Source organism: Coregonus clupeaformis, unplaced genomic scaffold (assembly GCF_020615455.1).
Source record: "Coregonus clupeaformis isolate EN_2021a unplaced genomic scaffold, ASM2061545v1 scaf1702, whole genome shotgun sequence".
In the NCBI taxonomy this organism is placed as follows: domain Eukaryota; kingdom Metazoa; phylum Chordata; class Actinopteri; order Salmoniformes; family Salmonidae; genus Coregonus; species Coregonus clupeaformis.
The window spans coordinates 80,504-103,048 of NW_025535156.1; the positions used below are offsets into that span (position 1 = coordinate 80,504).

The window sequence follows — 22,545 nt, forward strand, 5'->3', positions numbered from 1 at the left end:
TACAGCATTTACTGTGATACGGCCTCTGCAGAAGTGAGGGCATTCATACTTCTTGCTCTTTGTGGAGCAGAGCTGTTGAGAGGGAAGTTGTCAAGGAAGTGAGTCTGTGTTTATACAGGACCTCCCGCCCCCACCTACTGTCAACAAATGTTGTCAATGCGGAGCTATATGGAGCCCTCCGCATTGTTACAACATTTGAGAGGTGCACGGCAATGCAGTACGGAGCTAGATTTAGCCTCTGCATGCCAACTGCTTCACACCCTCCATATGGCACCTCCGACCACATTTTCGGATCAAGCATAAATTGTCTCTTGTTGCACACATATCCAGATGATGCTGCTTACTATTTTGTGCATTGATGCTGTCGGTGTGATCAAGGCGTTACCGGCCTCGCGCTCTCTCGCAGCTTGGATTGAAAGTTTCTGCTGTATAAAACCAGTCTATTAATGCCAAATAATACAATCAGTCTGCTGTCAAAACAATAGCTTACTAGGGATTGTTTAATTATGCAGACAACGCAGTCTAGCCTACTAGTCTATCTATAGCTGTATACAGTATTAGCTGGTAGCTATTTATATTACACATTGAAACTCGGACTCCACGCTGTCAGGGCTTCCTGTCTCATCACTCGTAGGCTTATCAGTGTTCTCAGAAGGGGGGTTGCTTTCATGAGCGACCCTGGGTTTCTGGCATTCGTCAGGAGAAGGCGTAGAAGGAGGACTGGCACTCTCGCTAGATGAACCAAAGATTTTTTATAACTATCCCAAGGTCGACCACAGCCTGTCGTTTCCAATGGGAACAAATGAGTCATAGTGAGCAGAACAAGCAAGGAGGGGGGAAGAGCCAAGCAGGAGCTAGCGAGATCCTATTGGTGCGTTCTAGCATGTATTTGCATATTTCCGTTAGGGAACGCCTAGTCTGTGAAGTGTGCGTTTTTTACTTTGGCAAAGGGTTAAATCTACTAAATTTAGTCCAATCTGTTCATAACATATTCTAGCTGTGGTCCTCTGTAGCTCAGCTGGTAGAGCACGGCGCTTGGAACGCCAAGGTAGTGGGTTCGATCCCCGGGACCACCCATACACAAAAACATTTTATGCACGCATGACTGTAAGTCGCTTTGGATAAAAGCGTCTGCTAAATGGCTTTTTATTATTAGCTTTGGGAACAGATAACTGTATTGAGATCAAATGTTTAATCGATTATTACATTTGCATAATATCCGCCAAAATCCATCTGGCTCCATCTTCTCCTATTGTCGGCCACAGGGCTTCCTCTCATCACCATATTTTGTCGTGGGTGAAAATGCCAACTGGATGCTTCACACTTATACATCCATTTAAATATCTGTGGAGAACTGTCAATATTTTCGAGGGGAGGAAAAAGAGGAGGAGCAAGGCCGCTGTCATTTCTTGGGCCGGGAAGTGATGTCTCTGTCAGGACTGAGAGGCTGCTAGTGTTAACTGCTGCATACAAATAGGCCTACTAGCTTCCACCAGTGATGGTGCTTCATCAGTCGAGGACGAGGTGGTAGCTTTGCTGATGTGGTTATCTTCGTTAATTTGGCATGAGCTTGATCAAATAGGATTTTGCCTGTAGCATTGACTGCAAGGGAAGCCAGCGAGCATTTGGCCTCCCTTGATAAAATGTTTTAATAATAATAATAACCAATCAGCATTGAGCTAAACTGAATGAGCTCAGCTGTGAATGGTCCTGGTGCATCAAAATAAAAAGTGTCAAGGGGAAGCCAGTTTGGATTTGGCTTCAGACCAATCACATCACATCAGAAGCCAAACGTCATTGACAGAAAAAAACTTGAATTGTTGCATCTCGTTGTGTCGTTGTCCTCTGGTGGCTAGCTAGCTAAAATCATCCCTTTTCTAAATTAACCATGGATGGAGATAGGGATTTGGACATGTGGTTTTACTTCATTCTCCGTGCTGGCCAATGATTATAACAGCGTATTCATACATTGTGCCCCTGGCCTGAGAGGATGGAAGTTCAACATGTAGCTAGATGTAGTATGATACTGTTAACTAGCTGGCCTGGTGCATCGTTGCCCATGAAAGGAAGTTAGGCTAGCGAGCAATCATTTTAGCCAGGTAGCATAGGACAACAAACACTAAAAGCGTGTACTGTATGACAGAGTAATGGACCGTTTAGGCAACATGAAAGAGGAGGATGGCATTGCCGTTTCTATACAAGTAGGGTGAGTCAACATGTTTTTTCTACTTGCCTACACACACACACAGAAATCAGTACCATGGACAGCCACATCATATTTAGCTTACGTTGATTGGACTAAATAGTTTTTGGTATCTTTTAGTTGTCACTGTATTAGACTAAGCATAGGTGATTAGATGATGTTGAAATGGTGCTGGAATAGTGGAGGCAGCTCTTGTTTTCTTGCGACTTACGGTAACTTTCAGTGGTTCTAAATCAATAGTTGTTTAGTAGTACGAAAATGTCGGAAACATTACCTTGCTTGACCATGCTGTAGGTCATGTAACTGTTTGTTACATGCAATATGCTTTGTGGACTTCACCGGACAGATGTTGCTCTCCGGTTTTGTAACGAAACAAATGTGTGGTTGAATTTATTCTGCCACTGTGTCTTCTTATTGTCTCGGCCTTAGGCCTATATATCACGTTGTCAAGGCATATGAACTAACAGGTTGTAGAGCAAACAACGCAATTATCACAACATAGGTTGTAATATGACTTTTTTTTTTTTTGGGGGGGGGGCTTGCCTTCCCTGGTGATTTTACCCACGCACCGCCACTGCCACTTGGTATTTTGTTTATCAATCTCCATCCGAATATGACCTGATTCACGTAACTTTTTAAAACTTGATACCCAGTAGGTGAGGAGGCCGAGGCGGGATGCCCCTGAGAAATAGGCTAATTAGATGCATGAAAACTATATTGTCTGTCTGACTCACCTACTACCATGTAGACTGGACAACACAAATACTTCACTTGCTACATGTGGAAATTAAAAAGGAGGGTTACTGTCAAAATTATTTATTTTAAAAAGTAATACAATTTAGACATAGGTGTGAGATGACGGGCGCATGGGCCCCCAAAGCTTGTGGGCCGCCCGCCTTATGGGGGCTGCGGAGGTTTCCCCTACGCCAGTGGTCACACCCTTATGTTCAAGAGGAGTGCCATTAAGGAAGACAGTCTGGTACATACAGGCCCATATAGACGTCAAATGAAATCATCATAAACATGTAGACTTTTATATCAAATTTGTTTATTTATTTACTATCACTTTTACAGTAATATGAACAGGTTTTCCTTGCAGAACTGCTAGTGGTCTAATCTACAGTTTCAACATATAAACAAATATCTTATGTTACTAAACTGTTCATTTTACGCCAAAGAACAATAATTACATGTTGATAAACTTCACTGTTAATAGGTTGATTTATGAAAATGCCATATTCCACATTCCAAACAGTAAACCAATTTAGCAAATTACAAGTTCAATACAGTTGATATGATAAAATTCTCAGTTTGTATAGTTTATTGAACACTTTACCTATCACCCATCCTACCAGTCAGAGATTCAGCTGACTGTGTGTGCAACCATTTGGTACTTTATGTGTCCCACTGTAGAAGTAACAGTTTTAAATGCATAACCCTTTGTAGGTTCAATTACAATTGTTCCATATGTGGTAAGTACAGTAAAACATGTATTTTATATGGTATAACCACATATTTCTCAAGAAAAAGTATTTATCTGTCAGTTCATTAATGTTTGTCTCCTCCAGAAAGCGACATTATGATTAGCCTACCTTTTTGGACAGCAGTAACTAACAGTCAATAGAGTTAGAAGAAGTATGACCACAACAGCTGAACTTATCAATCGGATTACATTGACCAGTCTCACATGTTCAACTCCATATGCTTCCCCAACTTCTTCTCCACTCTCTGGCCCCTCTGTGAAGACCATTGATATATTAGACTCTGGTGTTTTACTTGATGCTGTATCAGAGCATTGTCTTACATCAGATTGTGTCACTCCTATGCGATCCTCGTCCTAAAAAACGAATCGACACAATAAACATGCACCTAGCTGTACAGTATTAATATCCCCTCTTCTACCAAAAGGGCAGATAAACCACATGTTCTGTCGTGTCATTTCAAATGTCATATACTACTGTATAGCACTACTGTATTTGTAATGACAAAGTATACAGTATCATGGTGTCCTCTCTGTTTATTTTTTCAGCAGACTGTAGACAGGGTCCTGTTTTTCTTTTTCCTTCTTTGTTTTGGTCACTTTGGCATAGATGTCAGTTTCACCCTGCTGTTCTGGTCTTTCCACTGAGGGGAGAGGTTGGTAGATTTCGTCAAGCATGTTGGATACTGCATGTAGAGAAAGTTAACTTAGTGTTCTGAGAATGAAGTGTCTGTGCAAAACCAAATCATTACAGTTAAGTGTATCTTTATATAAATATACCTCAGACACACTGTGGTTTGAGTTGTGTGGGACTTGTGTTATGTTATGAGTCGTTGCTCACGTTGCCTTCCTCTGTCTGCAGGCCTGTTGGTCTCTGTGTGCATGTGGCTAAAAATTCATCAACCTGTGTAGCATGTGGTTACGTGTGATGTTCAGGGCTGCCTCTTACTCTATGTCAGTATAACAGACAACAGATCAAAATAGGTATCATGTGAACCTACCTTTGTAACCCATCAGACAGTACATGTACGTATATTATTTTACTTGTTTATTTTTTAGTACCCACCTCTAGTTATTACACTGTACAGTGCCTCATCTCCTGGACGATCAGTTGGAGAGCTACAGAAACAGAAAATGTACTTCAAACTCATAAATTTAAATATATAATTAGAGAAATATCAACAATAAGCCTCATATTTATCATTTGTTATATATCATTTATCATTTATGCATATTGAGTGTGGGAAATGCACTTTACAAATTAAATATTATTATTATTATTTGTGTCATATATTGTGTCTGGTATAGGATTTAGAAATAATGTAGTAGTTACTTGTCAAGTCTACTCCCACTCTCCCTCTCCGGTGCTCGAGGTCACCAGTTCACTCATCATTACACACACCTGCCACCATCGTTAAGCGCACCTGCGCTTAATTATGGGACTCCATCACGTCACTGATTACCTCCCCTATATCTGTCAGTCCCTCAGGTTCATTCCCCAGTCAGCATTAATGTTATGTTTCTCATGTCCAGACGCAGGTCTTGTTTTGTTCTATGTTTATTTATTATTACACCCTGTACTTACTTCTCATCTCCCAGCGTCTGCGTTACAGTTACTAAAATGTCTTACCTTTGATGCCCTGATGATTTCAGTCCTGTATTAGAAATAATGTTTTTTAAATGTCAGATACAGTATATCATAAACCAAGGGCTTTCTCTGCTAGGTTATTATTAATAATGTAATGATTAGACAAACTCTCCAGTCACCTATCATGGAATAGGCTCCTTCATCACCATCAAGGGGGACCTCACTACTGAACAGACAAGACATTGACACCATTGTAAATAACTTACAGAAGCCATGGAAAAGGGAAATCATGTTAGACTGTGAAAGGGTATTGTATGAAAAGTACTAAACCTATATGGTAACTTCATTGTTTCATCAAAGATACTGCATATCAGATATTTTCTGGACCAAAATAGGGAAACTAACCCAGGCCTATGACACTTTTATGAAAACTGTATAATCTCAATATTGTGGTGAAATTGCATAATTTTCCATTTAAAGAAAAATGCAATTGAAGAGAAACTTACATTACACCAGCTGCGACTAGAACATCCAGCATAAGAAAATCAAAGACAGAAAACATACAGTATAACTTAGTACTTAAAGAACTTCATTAAAAGAAAATGAACTATATGTGATGCAAAATATGCTATGTTAAAATATGAACTGATATACTGTACCTGGTACAACTGAGATTAGACTGTAGGTTTGATCCGTATCCTGATTCTCACTAAGGGAAGAGTACAAATATTTTAACCCTGTCTCAACAATGTGGACATTGATAAATCCAGTAGTATTTTGTTTTTATATGGTAGGCTTTCTGTACCTCGGTCGATGGTCACTGCTTATCACTGTAACAGAAAGCAACAGTAAGGAATGACTTAAACCATTGTGTTACTATACATAGACACTTAGTTTAACGTCAAGCATCTGTTCACTTTCCCCCACCATGTAACATAGCTAGACATGGGGATTGTAAGGCTGGGATTCAATAATATCTGCATTAGATCCGCGTTATAGCTCGCTTGACATTTAAAGGGAATTTCCGATTGAGCCCTCATCTGCAGCATTTTGTGAATGCGAACTGCTAGTGGACTAATCTACAGTTACAATATATAAACAAATATATTGCTTAACTTGACTGTTTACAGATTGGTTTATCAAAATTCCAAATTCCACATTGCTTGCTTGACATTAAAAGGGAATTTCTGATTGAGCCGTCATCTGCAGCGTTTTGTGAATGCGATCTCCGCGAACGGCGGGGAAAATGCCTTTAAAAGCTGCATTTTCGGCTGTCCAGTTACAGTGTTAAGATTTGATTCCTGGCCTAAACCAAACAGAGACTGTCAACTTCACTTACTTTGTTTCAGGATCCCCCAGTACCTCCACAGTAACAGCAGTACAGACAGCATCAGAAACAGGAGGACCAAGGCTGCTCCCACATTCTTTAGTCCCTCTCTGAAGACCATTGATATATTAGACTCTGGTGTAAAGTAGAAGCTGGTGTTTTACTTGATGCTGAGTCTTGAGTACGTAGGCTTTCTTTACAAAGCAATATATTGGCTGAAAATGTGTCTGAATGACAAATATTCAAACTGCACTGCAACAAATGGACAAATATACAGTATGGATAGCAATCTTATCATTACAAACATACATTATACACAAATATTGACAGAATCTTACCTTTCCATTCTACATCGACCTTAAAGACTACTAAATTCTCCCCTGTTGACTTCAATTGACTGGGTATAAGTTTATCTCTGCTGTAAACACAGCTGTAGTTGCCTGAGTCTTCTTTTGTAACATCCTTCATGATGAAAATGGTTTCATCTTCACTGTTGTCCAGCGCTACAATTCTTATCCCAACTCCATTCTTGCAAAGGTAAACATTTACATTGTCCTGGTGTCCTCTGATGCCAGTAGTGATACATTTAAAATGGACTTTTACCCCTTCAGTCACATTAGACGGTCCAAAGATCTTTGCTGGGTAGATCTCTGCATAAAAACAATACCAATAAGGTGTGAACCCTTAAAACATTTTTTGAAAGTTAGAATTTCCCGTAAGTGTAAGTGAGTTTATTATTAAGAAGATAATTTGCATTTTAAAAGTATATACTGTATTTTATACACTGATTGACGAAACACGAATCACCAAATAATATATACAGAAATACTTTACTTTTGTGTTCAGAATTTGCGTCTTCACATTTGACAAGGATGGATGCTGTGGCTTCATGGAAAAATTAACACACTTAGGGAAAGTATTTTGTTCAGGAAATTAACCTAAATATGAAAACAATTAAAAAGATTACTTGAAAAGTAGAAAATACTCACAGGCCACAAGCCATAGGAGTCCTAATGCTGCCATGATGTTGGCTGGTGTGGAGAGATGGTTTCAGAGAAATGCAATGATGACGTACAGTACCTTACCTATTTAGTCTAACGATGGTAACCACACATTGTACCACTCAAAATCCGGCCAATAGGTCTGTTTGGTGCGCTTTCTCAAATACTTTTGACATATTTAAGCATACTTTCGTAACAAAGCCATTTTGTCATTACAGAGTCACACCCTTACGTTGCAGAGGAGAAGTGACCTGGTACATACACTATCAATTGAAATCATCAGCAACATGTATAAACAAATATCTAGCTAAACTTGACTGTTTACAGATTGGTTTATGAAAATTCCACATTCCAAATAGTATACCAATTTGGCAAATTATATGTTCAATATAGTTTATATGACAAAATACTCAGTTTGTATATTTTATTGAACATTCTATCTATCACCCATCCTACCAGGGGTTTTATTGACTGTGACTGCAACCATTTGGTACTTTATGTATCCCACTGTAGAAGTAACAGTTTGAAATACATAACCCTTTGTAGGTTCAATTACAATTGTTCCATATGTGGTAAGTACTGTAAAACATGTGCATTGTATATGGTATAACCACATATTTCTCAAGAAATAGTATTTATCTGTCAGTGTATTACTATTGTTTGTCTTCCAGAAAGAGACAGCATGATTAGCCTACTTCTTACGGACATCAGTAACTAACAGTCACTACAGTCAGTAGAAGTATGACCATATCTGAACATATCAATCAGATTTAGGGTTGCAAAGGTAGGGTATATTACTGGAAACTTTCAAAGTTTACCAGTTAACTACCAGCATATTGGTATCTTTCAAGGATTTTATGTAATCTACTTCAGATTATCACAGGTGTCTGTAATAATCTCTGGACCTCTGTGTGGCTTTATCACATGTAAAATAAATGAAATAATTAAATAAGCTGATAAAAAAATAAAAATAAAAGAATGACAAAGCTGTAAAACATTATCCAAAATGTATAAAACGGATGGGTCTAATCCTGATAGAGGGTTACTACTTTATCATCTTCTTTGACTTTCTAGTGCACTGCCACCTTGATAACTGTATCAGTAAAGTTAGAGAGTAGAGGCTGTGGGATTCATATTTAGCGACTAATAGTGTAGGTTGGGTTTCTCAAGTGGACATTTGTTTTAAACAACATTTGATATTTGAGTCTGTTTTAAGCTTTGTAAGCTATGGGGAGTGACAGTGTTAGATCTTTTTGCGACTGTAAGTCGACTGTAAGTCGCTTTGGATAAAAGCGTCTGCTAAATGGCTTTTTATTATTAGCTTTGGGAACAGATAACTGTATTGAGATCAAATGTTTAATCGATTATTACATTTGCATAATATCCGCCAAAATCCATCTGGCTCCATCTTCTCCTATTGTCGGCCACAGGGCTTCCTCTCATCACCATATTTTTTCGTGGTGAAAATGCCAACTGGATGCTTCACACTTATACATCCATTTAAATATCTGTGGAGAACTGTCAATATTTTTGAGGGGAGGAAAAGAGGAGGAGCAAGGCCGCTGTCATTTCTTGGGCGGGAAGTGATGTCTCTGTCAGGACTGAGAGGCTGCTAGTGTTAACTGCTGCATACAAATAGGCCTACTAGCTTCCACCAGTGATGGTGCTTCATCAGTCGAGGACGAGGTGGTAGCTTTGCTGATGTGGTTATCTTCGTTAATTTGGCATGAGCTTGATCAAATAGGATTTTGCCTGTAGCATTGACTGCAAGGGAAGCCAGCGAGCATTTGGCCTCCCTTGATAAAATGTTTTATAATAATAATAACCAATCAGCATTGAGCTAAACTGAATGAGCTCAGCTGTGAATGGTCCTGGTGCATCAAAATAAAAAGTGTCAAGGGAAGCCAGTTTGGATTTGGCTTCAGACCAATCACATCACATCAGAAGCCAAACGTCATTGACAGAAAAAAACTTGAATTGTTGCATCTCGTTGTGTCGTTGTCCTCTGGTGGCTAGCTAGCTAAAATCATCCCTTTTCTAAATTAACCATGGATGGAGATAGGGATTTGGACATGTGGTTTTACTTAATTCTCCGTGCTGGCCAATGATTATAACAGCGTATTCATACATTGTGCCCCTGGCCTGAGAGGATGGAAGTTCAACATGTAGCTAGATGTAGTATGCTAATGTTAACTAGCTGGCCTGGTGCATCGTTGCCCATGAAAGGAAGTTAGGCTAGCGAGCAATCATTTTAGCCAGGTAGCATAGGACAACAAACACTAAAAGCGTGTACTGTATGACAGAGTAATGGACCGTTTAGGCAACATGAAAGAGGAGGATGGCATTGCCGTTTCTATACAAGTAGGGTGAGTCAACATGTTTTTTCTACTTGCCTACACACACACACATAAATCAGTACCATGGACAGCCACATCATATTTAGCTTATGTTGATTGGACTAAATAGTTTTTGGTATCTTTTAGTTGTCACTGTATTAGACTAAGCATAGGTGATTAGATGATGTTGAAATGGTGCTGGAATAGTGGAGGCAGCTCTTGTTTTCTTGCGACTTACGGTAACTTTCAGTGGTTCTAAATCAATAGTTGTTTAGTAGTACGAAAATGTCGGAAACATTACCTTGCTTGACCATGCTGTAGGTCATGTAACTGTTTGTTACATGCAATATGCTTTGTGGACTTCACCGGACAGATGTTGCTCTCCGGTTTTGTAACGAAACAAATGTGTGGTTGAATTTATTCTGCCACTGTGTCTTCTTATTGTCTCGGCCTTAGGCCTATATATCACGTTGTCAAGGCATATGAACTAACAGGTTGTAGAGCAAACAACGCAATTATCACAACATAGGTTGTAATATGACTTTTTTTTTTTTGGGGGGGCTTGCCTTCCTGGTGATTTTACCCACGCACCGCCACTGCCACTTGGTATTTTGTTTATCAATCTCCATCCGAATATGACCTGATTCACGTAACTTTTTAAAACTTGATACCCAGTAGGTGAGGAGGCCGAGGCGGGATGCCCCTGAGAAATAGGCTAATTAGATGCATGAAAACTATATTGTCTGTCTGACTCACCTACTACCATGTAGACTGGACAACACAAATACTTCACTTGCTACATGTGGAAATTAAAAAGGAGGGTTACTGTCAAAATTATTTATTTAAAAAAGTAATACAATTTAGACATAGGTGTGAGATGACGGGGCACATGGGCCCCAAAAGCTTGGGGGCCGCCCACCTTATGGGGGCTGCGGAGGTTTCCCCTACGCCAGTGGTCACACCCTTATGTTGAAGAGGAGTGTCATTAAGGAAGACAGTCTGGTACATACAGGCCCATATAGACGTCAAATGAAATCATCATAAACATGTAGAATTTTATATCAAATTTGTTTATTTATTAACTATCACTTTTACAGTAATATGAACAGGTTTTCCTTGCAGAACTGCTAGTGGTCTAATCTACAGTTTCAACATATAAACAAATATCTTATGTTACTAAACTGTTAATTTTACGCCAAAGAACAATAATTACATGTTGATAAACTTCACTGTTAATAGGTTGATTTATGAAAATGCCATATTCCACATTCCAAACAGTAAACCAATTTAGCTAATTACAAGTTCAATACAGTTGATATGATAAAATGCTCAGTTTGTATAGTTTATTGAACACTTTACCTATCACCCATCCTACCAGTCAGAGATTCAGCTGACTGTGTGTGCAACCATTTGGTACTTTATGTGTCCCACTGTAGAAGTAACAGTTTTAAATGCATAACCCTTTGTAGGTTCAATTACAATTGTTCCATATGTGGTAAGTACAGTAAAACATGTATTTTATATGGTATAACCACATATTTCTCAAGAAAAAGTATTTATCTGTCAGTTCATTAATGTTTGTCTCCTCCAGAAAGCGACATTATGATTAGCCTACCTTTTTGGACAGCAGTAACTAACAGTCAATAGAGTTAGAAGAAGTATGACCACAACAGCTGAACTTATCAATCGGATTACGTTGACCAGTCTCACATGTTCAACTCCATATGCTTCCCCAACTTCTTCTCCACTCTCTGGCCCCTCTGTGAAGACCATTGATATATTAGACTCTGGTGTAAAGTAGAAGCTGGTGTTTTACTTGATGCTGAGTCTTGAGTACGTAGCCTTTCTTTACAAAGCAATATATTGGCTGAAAATGTGTCTGAATGACAAATATTCAAACTGCACTGCAACAAATGGACAAATATACAGTATGGATAGCAATCTTATCATTACAAACATACATTATACACAAATATTGACAGAATCTTAGCTTTCCATTCTCCATCGACCTTAAAGACTACTAAATTCTCCTCTGTTGACGTCAATTGCCTGGGTAGAAGTTTCTCTCTGCTGTAAACACAGCTGTAGTTGCCTGAGTCTTCTTTTGTAACATTCTTCATGATGAAAATAGTATCATCTTCACTGTTGTCCAGCGCTGCAATTCTTATCCCAACTCCATTCTTGCAAAGGTAAACATTTACATTGTCCTGGTGTCCTCTGATGCCAGTAGTGCTACATTTAAAATTGACTTTTACCCCTTCAGCCACATTAGACGGTCCAAAGATCTTTGCTGGGTAGATCTCTGCATAAAAAAAATACCAATAAGGTGTGAACCCTTAAAACATTTTTTGAAAGTTAGAATTTCCCGTAAGTGTAAGTGAGTTTATTATTAAGAAGATAATTTGCGTTTTAAAAGTATATACTGTATTTTATACACTGATTGACGAAACACGAATCACTAATCACCAAATAATATATACAGAAATACTTTACTTTTGTGTTCAGAATTTGCGTCTTCACATTTGACAAGGATGGATGCTGTGGCTTCATGGAAAAATTAACACACTTAGGGAAAGTATTTTGTTCAGGAAATTAACCTAAATATGAAAATAATTAAAAAGATTACTTGAAAAGTAGAAAATACTCACAGGCCACAAGCCATAGGAGTCCTAATGCTGCCATGATGTTGGCTGGTGTGGAGAGATGGTTTCAGAGAAATGCAATGATGACATACAGTACCTTACCTATTTAGTCTAACGATGGTAACCACACATTGTACCACTCAAAATCCGGCCAATAGGTCTGTTTGGTGCGCTTTCTCAAATACTTTTGACATATTTAAGCATACTTTCGTAACAAAGCCATTTCGTCATTACAGTGTCACACCCTTACGTTGCAGAGGAGAAGTGACCTGGTACATACACTATCAATTGAAATCATCAGCAACATGTATAAACAAATATCTAGCTAAACTTGACTGTTTACAGATTGGTTTATGAAAATTCCACATTCCAAATAGTATACCAATTTGGCAAATTATATGTTCAATATAGTTTATATGACAAAATACTCAGTTTGTATATTTTATTGAACATTCTATCTATCACCCATCCTACCAGGGGTTTTATTGACTGTGACTGCAACCATTTGGTACTTTATGTATCCCACTGTAGAAGTAACAGTTTGAAATACATAACCCTTTGTAGGTTCCATTACAATTGTTCCATATGTGGTAAGTACTATAAAACATGTGCATTGTATATGGTATAACCACATATTTCTCAAGAAATAGTATTTATCTGTCAGTGTATTACTATTGTTTGTCTTCCAGATATTACAGGTGTCTGTAATAATCTCTGGACCTCTGTGTGGCTTTATCACATGTAAAATATATGAAATAATTAAATAAGCTGATAAAAAAATAAAAACAAAAGAATGACAAAGCTGTAAAACATTATCCAAAATGTATCAAACGGATGGGTCTAATCCTGATAGAGGGTTACTACTTTATCATCTTCTTTGACTTTCTAGTGCACTGCCACCTTGATAACTGTATCAGTAAAGTTAGAGAGTAGAGGCTGTGGGATTCATATGTAGTGACTAATGATGTAGGTTGGGTATCTCAAGTGGACATTTGTTTTAAACAACATTTGATATTTGAGTCTGTTTTAAGCTTTGTAAGCTATGGGGAGTGACAGTGTTAGATCTTTTTGCAATGTGTAACACAGTCTTCCTATTAGCTTTCAAATGTACAACTGTAAATATACAACTGTCCTGTAGGCTGATAGCCTACCTCAAAGGCTATGCATGGTCAATTGGTGCTAAACTGTGTGTTATTGGATGCTAGCATGCTAGTTAGCTATGTTGTCATAGTTAGGCATCGTGGGCTGTTGTGGGTAGTTACTGTAGGTTGGCATTGTCTTCGGCGGTGCCGGGTGTAGCACGAAGCTAGCTAGCTAGCCGTTTTTCGAACAGAGTCAACACAGTAGCCATTGTGTGCTGTACTGTGGCAGCTAAATACAATATATTTGTGCTAAGCTAGCCAACGTTTAATTATTGCTGCGTTATGAAAGGAACTAGACACGGACACGAATTATCTGCTTAGTGTGTCAACACACTATTGGTGGTTTGTTGTGACCAAGTGTTGGTGCTAAACTCTGTGTTATTGGATGCTAGCATGCTAGTTAGCTATGGTGTCATAGTTAGCTAGCTGAATAAAGTGGGTTGAGTCTATTCCTTTAAACATTGAACCGCTGTGGTTCACAACAATTCTGATTTCTAAAGGTGGAAGTTGGGAGAGTTTTTGTTCGGGTGGTTCAGTGAAACAATTATAGTTTCTGAGGTGGAAGTTTTGGTGAGGGAGGCCCTGCTCTCTCCTCTCCCAGATGTTTAGTTCATTTCATTCCGATCTCCTCTGCATTATTGTAGCCATTTGCTACAGCCTGTCAACTATGCCTCTGCCTATCCCTGTTCTCTCCTCTCTGCACAGGCTACACAAACACCTCACACCGCGTGGCTGCTGCCTCTCTAACCTGGTGGTCCCTGCACGCACCCCACACCTGGAGTTCCAGGTCTCAGGCAGCCTCTGGAACTGCCGTTCTGCTGCCAACAAAGCTGACTTCATCCCAGCCTATGCTAACCTCCAGTCCCTCGACTTCCTGGCGCTGACGGGAAACATGGATTACCACTGAAAACACTGCTACTCCTACTGCTCTCTCCTCGTCTGACCATGTGTTCTCGCATACCCCGAGAGCATCTGGTCAGAGGGGGTGGTGGCACAGGAATCCTCATCTCTCCCAAGTGGACATTCTCAATTTTTCCCCTAACCCACCTGTCTATCTCCTCATTTGAATTCCATGCTGTCACAGTCACTAGCCCATTTAAGCTTAATATCCTTGTCATCTATCGCCCTCCAGGTTCCCTTGGAGAGTTCATCAATGAGCTTGACGCCTTGATAAGTTCCTTTCCTGAGGATGGCTCACCCCTCACAGTTTTGGGGGGATTTCAACCTCCCTATGTCCACATTTGACTCATTTCTCTCTGCCTCCTTCTTTCCACTCCTCTCCTCTTTTGACCTCACCCTCTCACCGTCCCCCCTACTCACAAGGCAGGCAATACGCTTGACCTCATCTTTACTAGATGCTGCTCTTCTACTAATCTCACTGCAACTCCCCTCCATGTCTCCGACCACTACTTTGTTTCCTTTTCTCTCTCGCTCTCCTCCAACACTACTCACTCTGCCCCTACACAGATGGTAATGCGCCGCCGCAACCTTCGCTCTCTCTCTCCCACTACTCTCTCCTCTTCCATCCTATCATCTCTTCCCTCTGCTCAATCCTTCTCCCTCCAATCTCCTGATTCTGCCTCCTCAACCTCCTCTCCTCCCTTTCTGCATCCTTTGACTCTCTGTGTCTCCCTATCCTCCCGGCCGGCTCGGTCCTCCCCTCCAGCTCCGTGGCTTGATGACTCATTGCGAGCTCACAGAACAGAGCTCCGGGCAGCGGAGCGGAAATGGAAGAAAACTAAACTCCCTGCCGACCTGGCATCTTTTCACTCCCTCCTCTCTACATTTTCTTCATCTGTTTCTGCTGCTAAGGCCACTTTCTACCACTCAAAATTCCAAGCATCTGCCTCTAACCCTAGGAAGCTCTTTGCCACATTTTCCTCCCTCCTGAATCCCCCCCCTCCTCTCTCTGTGGATGACTTCGTCAACCACTTTGAAAAAGAAGGTTGACGACATCCGATCCTCGTTTGTTAAGTCTAATGACACTGCTGGTCCTACTCACACTGCCCTACCCTATGCTTTGACTTCTTTCTCCCCTCTCTCTCCAGATAAAATCCTGCGACTTGTGACTGCAGGCCGCCCAACAACCTGCCCGCTTGACCCCATCCCCTCCTCTCTTCTCCAGACCATCTCCGGTGACCTTCTCCCCTACCTCACCTCGCTGATCAACTCATCCTTGACCGCTGGCCATGTCCCTTCCGTCTTCAAGAGAGCGAGAGTTGCTCCCCTTCTCAAAAAACCAACACTCGATCCCACTGATGTCAACAACTACAGACCAGTATCCCTTCTTTCTTTTCTTTCCAAAACTATTGAGCGTGCCGTCTTTAGCCAACTCTCTTGCTATCTCTCTCAGAATGACCTTCTTGATCCAAACCAGTCAGGTTTCAGGACTGGTCATTCAACTGAGACTGCTCTTCTCTGTGTCACGGAGGCTCTCCGCACTGCTAAAGCTAACTCTCTCTCCTCTGCTCTTGTCCTTCTAGACCTGTCTGCTGCCTTTGATACTGTGAACCATCAGATCCTCCTCTCCACCCTCTCCGAACTGGGCATCTCCGGCGCGGCTCACTCCTGGATTGCGTCCTACCTGACCGGTCGCTCCTACCAAGTGGCGTGGCGAGAAGCTGTCTCCGCACCACGTGCTCTCACCACTGGTGTCCCCCAGGGCTCAGTTCTAGGCCCTCTCCTTTTCTCCCTATACACCAAGTCACTTGGCTCTGTCATATCCTCACATGGCCTCTCCTATCATTGCTACGCTGACGATACACAACTAATCTTCTCCTTTCCCCCTTCTGATAACCAGGTGGCGAATCGCATCTCTGCATGTCTGGCAGACATATCAGTATGGATGACGGATCACCACCTCAAGCTGAACCCTGGCAAGACGGAGCTGCTCTTCCTCCCGGGAAGGACTGCCCGTTCCATGATCTCGCCATCACGGTTGACAACTCCGTTGTGTCCTCCTCCCAGAGTGCGAAGAGCCTTGGCGTGACCCTGGACAACACCCTGTCGTTCTCCGCTAACATCAAGGCGGTGACCCGCTCCTGCAGGTTCATGCTCTACAACATTCGGAGAGTACGACCCTGCCTTACACAGGAAGCGGCACAGGTCCTAATCCAGGCACTTGTCATCTCCCGTCTGGATTACTGCAACTCGCTGTTGGCTGGCCTCCCTGCCTGTGCCATTAAACCCCTACAACTCATCCAGAATGCCGCAGCCCGGTGTTCAACCTTCCCAAGTTCTCTCACGTCACCCTCCTCCTCCGCACACTCCACTGGCTTCCAGTTGAAGCTCGCATCCGTTACAAGACCATGGTGCTTGCCTATGGAGCAGTGAGGGGAATGGCACCTCTGTACCTTCGGGCTCTGATCAGTCCCTACACCCAAACGAGGGCATTGCGTTCATCCACCTCTGGCCTGCTGGCTCCCCTTCCTCTGCGGAAGCATAGTTCCCGCTCAGCCCAGTCAAAACTGTTCGCTGCTCTGGCACCCCAATGGTGGAACAAGCTCCCTCACGACGCCAGGACAGCGGAGTCACTCACCACCTTCCGGAGACATTTGAAACCCCACCTCTTTAAGGAATACCTGGGATAGGATAAAGTAATCCTTCTACCCCCCCCAAAAAAAATTGTAAAGTGGTTATCCCACTGGCTATAGGGTGAATGCACCAATTTGTGAGTCGCTCTGGATAAGAGCGTCTGCTAAATGACGTAAATGTGCCCTTGAGCAAGGCACTTAACCCTAATTGCTCCTGTAAGTCGCTCTGGATAAGAGCGTCTGCTAAATGACTAAAATGTAATGTAAATGTCAATCCCTCATCTGCAGTGGCCCTACAGCATATACTGTGATACGGCCTCTGCAGAAGTGAGGGCATTCATACTTCTTGCTCTTTGTGGAGCAGAGCTGTTGAAAGGGAAGTTGTCAAGGAAGTGAGTCTGTGTTTATACAGGACCTCCCGCCCCCACCTACCGTCAACAAATGTTGTCAATGCGGAGCTATATGGAGCCCTCCGCATTGTTACAACATTTGAGAGGCTGCATGGCGATGCGGTACGGAGCTAGATTGGCCTCTGCATGCCAACTGCTTCACACCCTCCATATGGCACCTCCGACCACATTTTCGGATCAAGCATAAATTGTCTCTTTCTTCTCGATCACACCGACAACGTCATTGCATTTTGGTTACACCAGATGTACATTTGTTTGCCTTGCAGCATTGCGTTGCAGAGGCAGTTGCAGTGCGTTCTGTGTGGCGCATAAATTTGATTTATCGAATGTATGCGTCAAACTGTATGCGTAGACGGCTTGACAGAAATGGTAGCAGAAGGTGAATGTTGAACTTTTGTTGCACACATATCCAGGTGATGCTGCTTACTATTTTGTGCATTGATGCTGTCGGTGTGATCAAGGCGTTACCGTCCTCGCGCTCTCTCGCAGCTTGGATTGAAAGTTTCTGCTGTATAAAACCAGTCTATTAATGCCAAATAATACAATCATTCCGCTGTCAAAACAATAGCTTACTAGGGATTGTTTAATTATGCAGACGACGCAGTCTAGCCTACTAGTCTATCTATAGCTGTATACAGTATTAGCTGGTAGCCTATTTATATTACACATTGAAACTCGGACTCCACGCTGTCAGGGCTACCTGTCTCATCACTCGTAGGCTTATCAGTGTTTTCAGAAGGGGGGTTGCTTTCATGAGCGACCCTGGGTTTCTGGCATTCGTCAGGAGAAGGCGTAGAAGGAGGACTGGCACTCTCGCTAGATGAACCAAAGATTTTTATAACTATCCCAAGGTCGACCACAGCCTGTCGTTTCCAATGGGAACAAATGAGTCATAGTGAGCAGAACAAGCAAGGAGGGGGGAAGAGCCAAGCAGGAGCTAGCGAGATCCTATTGGTGCGTTCTAGCATGTATTTGCATATTTCCGTTAGGGAACGCCTAGTCTGTGAAGTGTGCGTTTTTTACTTTGGCAAAGGGTTAAATCTACTAAATTTAGTCCAATCTGTTCATAACATATTCTAGCTGTGGTCCTCTGTAGCTCAGCTGGTAGAGCACGGCGCTTGGAACGCCAAGGTAGTGGGTTCGATCCCCGGGACCACCCATACACAAAAACATTTTATGCACGCATGACTGTAAGTCGCTTTGGATAAAAGCGTCTGCTAAATGGCTTTTTATTATTAGCTTTGCGAACAGATAACTGTATTGAGATCAAATGTTTAATCGATTATTACATTTGCATAATATCCGCCAAAATCCATCTGGCTCCATCTTCTCCTATTGTCGGCCACAGGGCTTCCTCTCATCACCATATTTTGTCGTGGGTGAAAATGCCAACTGGATGCTTCACACTTATACATCCATTTAAATATCTGTGGAGAACTGTCAATATTTTCGAGGGGAGGAAAAAGAGGAGGAGCAAGGCCGCTGTCATTTCTTGGGCCGGGAAGTGATGTCTCTGTCAGGACTGAGAGGCTGCTAGTGTTAACTGCTGCATACAAATAGGCCTACTAGCTTCCACCAGTGATGGTGTTTCATCAGTCGAGGACGAGGTGGTAGCTTTGCTGATGTGGTTATCTTCGTTAATTTGGCATGAGCTTGATCAAATAGGATTTTGCCTGTAGCATTGACTGCAAGGGAAGCCAGCGAGCATTTGGCCTCCCTTGATAAAATGTTTTAATAATAATAATAACCAATCAGCATTGAGCTAAACTGAATGAGCTCAGCTGTGAATGGTCCTGGTGCATCAAAATAAAAAGTGTCAAGGGAAGCCAGTTTGGATTTGGCTTCAGACCAATCACATCACATCAGAAGCCAAACGTCATTGACAGAAACAAACTTGAATTGTTGCATCTCGTTGTGTCGTTGTCCTCTGGTGGCTAGCTAGCTAAAATCATCCCTTTTCTAAATTAACCATGGATGGAGATAGGGATTTGGACATGTGGTTTTACTTAATTCTCCGTGCTGGCCAATGATTATAACAGCGTATTCATACATTGTGCCCCTGGCCTGAGAGGATGGAAGTTCAACATGTAGCTAGATGTAGTATGCTAATGTTAACTAGCTGGCCTGGTGCATCTTTGCCCATGAAAGGAAGTTAGGCTAGCGAGCAATCATTTTAGCCAGGTAGCATAGGACAACAAACACTAAAAGCGTGTACTGTATGACAGAGTCATGGACCGTTTAGGCAACATGAAAGAGGAGGATGGCATTGCCGTTCTATACAAGTAGGGTGAGTCAACATGTTTTTTCTACTTGCCTACACACACACACAGAAATCAGTACCATGGACAGCCACATCATATTTAGCTTACGTTGATTGGACTAAATAGTTTTTGGTATCTTTTAGTTGTCACTGTATTAGACTAAGCATAGGTGATTAGATGATGTTGAAATGGTGCTGGAATAGTGGAGGCAGCTCTTGTTTTCTTGCGACTTATGGTAACTTTCAGTGGTTCTAAATCAATAGTTGTTTAGTAGTACGAAAATGTCTGAAACATTACCTTGCTTGACCATGCTGTAGGTCATGTAACTGTTTGTTACATGCAATATGCTTTGTGGACTTCACCGGACAGATGTTGCTCTCCGGTTTTGTAACGAAACAAATGTGTGGTTGAATTTATTCTGCCACTGTGTCTTCTTATTGTCTCGGCCTTAGGCCTATATATCACGTTGTCAAGGCATATGAACTAACAGGTTGTAGAGCAAACAACGCAATTATCACAACATAGGTTGTAATATGACTTATTTTTTTTGGGTGGGGGGGCTTGCCTTCCCTGGTGATTTTACCCACACTCCGCCACTGCCACTTGGTCTTTTGTTTATCACTCTCCATCCGAATATGAAGAAGTATGACCACAACAGCTGAACTTATCAATCGGATTACATTGACCAGTCTCACATGTTCAACTCCATATGCTTCCCCAACTTCTTCTCCACTCTCTGGCCCCTCTGTGAAGACCATTGAAGACCATTGACCTGATTCACGTAACTTTTTAAAACTTGATACCCAGTAGGTGAGGAGGCCGAGGCGGGATGCCCCTGAGAAATAGGCTAATTAGATGCATGAAAACTATATTGTCTGTCTGACTCACCTACTACCATGTAGACTGGACAACACAAATACTTCACTTGCTACATGTAGAAATTAAAAAGGAGGGTTACTGTCAAAATTATTTATTTTAAAAAGTAATACAATTTAGACATAGGTGTGAGATGACGGGCGCATGGGCCCCCCAAAGCTTGTGGGCCGCCCGCCTTATGGGGGCTGCGGAGGTTTCCCTACGCCAGTGGTCACACCCCTATGTTGAAGAGGAGTGCCATTAAGGAAGACAGTCTGGTACATACAGGCCCATATAGACGTCAAATGAAATCATCATAAACATGTAGAATTTTATATCAAATTTGTTTATTTATTTACTATCACATTTACAGTAATATGAACAGGTTTTCCTTGCAGAACTGCTAGTGGTCTAATCTACAGTTTCAACATATAAACAAATATCTTATGTTACTAAACTGTTCATTTTACGCCAAAGAACAATAATTACATGTTGATAAACTTCACTGTTAATAGGTTGATTTATGAAAATGCCATATTCCACATTCCAAACAGTAAACCAATTTAGCAAATTACAAGTTCAATACAGTTGATATGATAAAATTCTCAGTTTGTATAGTTTATTGAACACTTTACCTATCACCCATCCTACCAGTCAGGAGATTCAGCTGACTGTGTGTGCAACCATTTGGTACTTTATGTGTCCCACTGTAGAAGTAACAGTTTTAAATGCATAACCCTTTGTAGGTTCAATTACAATTGTTCCATATGTGGTAAGTACAGTAAAACATGTATTTTATATGGTATAACCACATATTTCTCAAGAAAAAGTATTTATCTGTCAGTTCATTACTGTTTGTCTCCTCCAGAAAGCGAAGCCTACCTTTTTTTGACAGCAGTAACTAACAGTCAATAGAGTTAGAAGAAGTATGACCACAACAGCTGAACTTATCAATCGGATTACATTGACCAGTCTCACATGTTCAACTCCATATGCTTCCCCAACTTCTTCTCCACTCTCTGGCCCCTCTGTGAAGACCATTGATATATTAGACTCTGGTGTTTTACTTGATGCTGTATCAGAGCATTGTCTTACGTCAGATTGTGTCACTCCTATGCGATCCTCGTCCCTCAATCAATCTGTCTTGTAGGATGTGGAACTCATATTCAAATTTGAATATTGAGCATCCGCCATTCAAATAATGAAAACATAGTTCTAAATGTTTATATCACTGCGCTCTCGTATGACTGTCCATGAAATAGGCAGAATAACTAGCTAAATTATTACAAAAGTTGTGAAATGTAATAGTTTGTCATTGTGAGAAAATAAAAACAAAGCGTTGGCAATCTCCTACAAAAACTATGTGCAAGGACATCGGTCTCCAGTGCAGTGACTTCAACTTGATCAGCTGCTTAGTTTACTGTTGTAAACATTAGCTTGCTAGTTTACTGACATAGCTAGTTAGCTCTACCTTGCTTTGTTGGGTCAGCTGAGCACAGCGGCTGACTCGGGACGAGAGGCTACTCAATGACTCACGGCAGAACAGCTGCTTCATGAAAACTCAGAATAATTTTAGAATTAGCACTACTACAGTAGCTTGCTAGCTAGCTTTTGTTGAAACCATTCAACATTGTGTGTGCAGCACTAAGCAGTAGCTGGTTGGTTTACAGCATCATTTCAGTTACTGGCTCAGCTAGCACTAGCAGGCTGCTAATGTTGGACCCATTTATGCTAGCTTTATTGTAAAACTTGAGAAATACTGCTTTT

General features: G+C 41.3%; 2 long non-coding RNA genes across 2 annotated transcripts; both read right to left on the reverse strand.

Annotated features, from left to right (window-relative positions):
* Positions 1-5,908: 5,908 nt before the first annotated feature.
* Positions 5,909-6,685, reverse strand: LOC123487405. Its single transcript, XR_006659766.1, has 3 exons — positions 6,611-6,685; positions 6,077-6,101; positions 5,909-5,980 (listed from the first exon to the last, which is right to left on the reverse strand). It is a non-coding gene; the product is annotated as an uncharacterized LOC123487405 (long non-coding RNA).
* A 257-nt stretch (positions 6,686-6,942) lies between these two features.
* Positions 6,943-7,645, reverse strand: LOC123487404. The gene is made up of 3 exons (XR_006659765.1): positions 7,588-7,645; positions 7,433-7,483; positions 6,943-7,248 (listed from the first exon to the last, which is right to left on the reverse strand). It is a non-coding gene; the product is annotated as an uncharacterized LOC123487404 (long non-coding RNA).
* Positions 7,646-22,545: the final 14,900 nt, after the last annotated feature.